Genomic DNA, 4116 nt, shown 5'->3' with positions numbered 1-4116 from the left:
ATAAATAGAAAATAGAAAATCAATATTCAAATGATTATGTTAATAGTTAATCAAGAAATCTTTAATTCTGCTTTAGTTAAATCTTCAACAATCTGTTAAAGATATATAGTATGTGAAATAAGTAATGCCCTGTAATGCATGAAATTACACAACTTTTTGCTAAAGTAATGCATTAAATTACAATTACATGTAATGCAAAAATCGCTGCATTACACATTACATGCAATTACTTGGAAAAATGTAATGCATGATAATTAATTTACCATGCATTACAATTACAATTACAAATTTGCATTACCCCATGCCAGGTATAATGTAAAATGTCTTAATTAGGTAGTATTGTATTATTCAACCGGACTGTTTCTATACAAAGAAAGATTCCCAAATGAATGAATTCGAATGTACACGTAAGATATGCCGGATTTCATTCGATATCTTTCCTTCAAGGAATGTTTAAAGCAACATTTCTAGCACGGTGTAAAGATGTTATATTTAAGTGATAGGGATACATTACATTGCATGCTTCCGTAAAGTTTGCATTCATATAAAATCAGAAAAACTTTCAAGGGAAGAAAAGTATAATTAGTTAATCTGTTAAACCTGATTTACCCCACCACATTCTTTATGTGACTGTCCCAAGATAGGAGTTTGTATAAAGTTTTTATCGTTGGTAGCTGTCTCTCATATTTGGTTTTCGTTAATTAATTTGTCATATTTTCAGGTCATTGCTTTTCTGGTTTAATTATTTCACATTTTGCAATTTCGGGGTATTCATAGCTTTCATACCAGATTCTCTTTTTATATATTGTATACCTTGTATATAATGAATATGAAAGTTGATATTTCCTTTTAACCTACGGAAAACGGTGAAGAAACAAGTCGGTGAAAATTACATCTTAAGCGAAAGACTATGAAGTATTTTGAAGCAGATGATTAACATTGTCCTTCCGCAAAAATATGTGAAAAAAATAGTCGGTTGATTTCTTTTCAAATGTCACCAAAAATATTCTACGCAAAAAGATTTGCTCATAAAATCAGCTTATACACAAGAAAAAACAAAACAACTACGCAATAAAAATTTAGTTTAACCACAATGTCCGTCTTTCCTGTCTAGAACATATGTATAAATATACTATTAAACATTTACATTTTTGCGTTTTCACGATTGCAACAATGGTAAGTAAACCTAAAAATTATAACATTCTTAAAAAAATTTAAATAGAATAACAGTGGCACGATTATTATCCCAGTGAAAAATAAGGGTATAACCTGACAAAAAACAGAGAAATATTCTAAAAGTAAAATATCGGTTTTAAGGGTTTGGGGAGGCGGGTCCCATTGAATCTGCGTCTGAATGATGCAAATCGTTGAATGATTTTCATTTAATTATAAAGTAAAATAATCCGACTTGTTAATAGATTACTTTGAAATTTAAATCTTTTTACTAACATTCTTGTTTTTATGAAGATAAGCAGAGCACTGAAGTAAAACGAAAACAGAGAATCTGACAAAGACCGATATAACATTTCAATTCATGCACTACCAGTAATTATTCAGAATCATATGCCATACGTCAGCACACAATCCAGGGAGTATCAATATTTTAAAATTCACAATTTAGTGAAATTCGTTTAATTTAGTTGTATTACTAAATTTAGAAAATTTATACTGGGTTTTTAAAATTTTTTATTCAGATACATCGTTCATATTTGCAAATATGTTACACATAAGCTTTCCATTGTACAATTTCATTAAATATAATTTCTTGTATTTTGTTCAAATTAAGGATCATAATTCTATTTAGCTCGAAACTCAGAACGTGCAACATGAAGGCCACTCACTATCTTGTTAACGATTGTAGTGGCAGTTTTTCTCGCAGGTAAATATGTTTCTATATATATTGCTGGTGTGTGTAGTTAAAATATATTATTCAAGAGGCACTCTCAATAACCATTGAGTTTTGTCCTTAAAATGTATCAAAGATAAAGTAATTTGTTTGTAAAATATTCTCTCTAATTCTTCTTTATACTTTCCCGAAACGGTTGATAATTAATTTTTAAAATCAACATGTGGTTTGCTTGATCTCAGTTCTTAATTGTTCAAAATTTGTTCATGAAGTCACATTTTCTTTCCATTCTCTGATTTTGCTATTACGACACTGCGATTTTTTTTGCAGTTAAATTTTAGATACTAGAACATGTCTTGATCAGAGAATTTTGTATCAAACTCGATGCAGTGAAATATTTTTGTTTTAAATTGAACATTTCCAGTTATTGTTTATGCATTTCAACGAAGTGTACAGATACACCGTGATTTGTTGTAAAACAATTTACAATGTTCACCTGTTACCTTCATTCAATGTAGTTCACAGAAACTCCGTAATGTGTTGTAAATCTTAAGGAAGTCTGCAGAAACGCCTAAACTTGCTATAAAAAAAAATACCATGTTTTTGTAAACTTCTAAAAAATGAATCAAAATTAACCGGTCTTATTTACATTAATTTTTATCTTAAAGGTACGGAAGCTCATTCGCATGCTTGCACATCGTACTACTGTGGCAAGTTCTGTGGGACTGCTAGTTGCACACATTATTTATGCCGAGTACTCCATCCCGGGAAACTTTGCGCCTGTCTTCATTGCTGCAAGGTGAAAAATCCTTTCAGAGCTACCCAAGATGCTAAAAGTATTAACGAATTGGATTACACTCCAATGTTAGTATTTTATTCCCGATTCTGTTGCATCTTATTGAATGTTATAGATTTACAAAATGAAATTCATCAAAAGACCCACATATGTTATACAACAAAAATAAAAGCATGATTATTATATACATATCAACATTTAAACTAAAAGCATTAATTTCTATGTTTAGTGTTTGATTGGTTAAATACAATATGTCATTATATACACACTTCTAAATTCCAAATGGCAGAAGCAAAACGACTGTTTAAAAAACTCTGGCAAGACCCGGAAGGTCTGTGCAGTTTGCTTCCGAGAATAAGTGAGAATAGGGATATGTTGTCTTTCATTGTGCAACCATTATTTCTCGTAAACAATAACGTTTTACTTATCAAACAATAAGTGGTTGGTAAATTTTACGAGCATATTTAGTAATAAATATAATAATATTTGAAAAAAATTAATTCAACTGTGATATATTTTTATGTTAAATTTATGAGAAAACCATTTACTTTTTCAGAATGAAGTCGATGGAAAATGTAGACAACGGAATGGATATGCTATAAACAACCTTATGACATGCAGATCACAACCGTGTACCTTTGCTATTATTCTCACCGCTTTTCCCCCTTACTACACACTTTGTACGAAATCGGTCAACAGAAAATTTAATATCAACTTGAAAACTAACAAAAGTTGTGTCATACACGTTCAGTTTTCTAGTCCAGAAGTAATATCATTATATAGAAGAAATAACCAAATAAATACTAACGGATGCCAAGCTTTATCGGTGGTAATACAAAATAATTGTTAACAAGAAATATCTGCATTTTCCCTGGCGTATTAAAAAATAAGGTTTTCCTGTAGCTGTTTTATCTTTTTTTTCTTAGTTGGAGTCTACATGTTCTAATAAAATGACTTGAAAAGCAAACTAGCGTTGTGATTTAATTTTTAGATAACACGGAAATAAACCAAACTGCATAGAAATCTGCATTCAAAACAGGTTTCTGATATTATCAGATTTGAATACACTCACGGGACAATGAAATATACAGAAAAAAAAGAAATAAACGACAAAAAAATACATCTACAAGAAAATATTATACACTGCCAAATAAAACAATAACAACATATGATGGATCGCTTGGACCCAAAAGGTGCGTTGACAGGGTAAATGAAAGACGGAAGAAACAAAAAGGGTTGGTCCAATTGCAAACTCATCAGTCTTAAACGAACTGACAATGTCATGGCAAAAACGATCAAAAAAACAAACAACGGTTGTTTACAAAACACAACATAAAAAATATACACTGAGCAACACGAACCCCACCAAAAACCGGAGGTGATCCCAGGTGCTATGGAAGTGTAATCAAATTCTGCTTCACTTGTGGCATCCGTGGTGTTGCTCGTGTAAGTACAGACCAAGTGATAAGTCTTA

The 4116-nt window shown here is 30.8% G+C and overlaps 1 long non-coding RNA gene across 3 annotated transcripts; it reads left to right on the top strand.

Annotated features, from left to right (window-relative positions):
• The first annotated feature begins 1141 nt into the window (after positions 1-1141).
• LOC127736496 (uncharacterized) lies at positions 1142-3609 on the top strand. 3 transcript variants are annotated; one of them, XR_007998986.1, is made up of 3 exons: positions 1142-1176; positions 1805-1879; positions 3199-3609. It is a non-coding gene; the product is annotated as an uncharacterized LOC127736496 (long non-coding RNA). The 3 variants fall into 3 exon arrangements; XR_007998988.1 differs by lacking the exon at positions 3199-3609 and adding an exon at positions 2515-2637; XR_007998987.1 differs by lacking the exon at positions 3199-3609 and adding an exon at positions 2515-2637 and having other exon boundaries at positions 1143-1176; positions 1787-1879.
• Positions 3610-4116: the final 507 nt, after the last annotated feature.

Source organism: Mytilus californianus, unplaced genomic scaffold (assembly GCF_021869535.1).
Source record: "Mytilus californianus isolate M0D057914Y unplaced genomic scaffold, xbMytCali1.0.p SCAF_31, whole genome shotgun sequence".
Lineage (NCBI taxonomy): Eukaryota > Metazoa > Mollusca > Bivalvia > Mytilida > Mytilidae > Mytilus > Mytilus californianus.
This window is presented reverse-complemented; position numbering and strand designations above follow the sequence as displayed.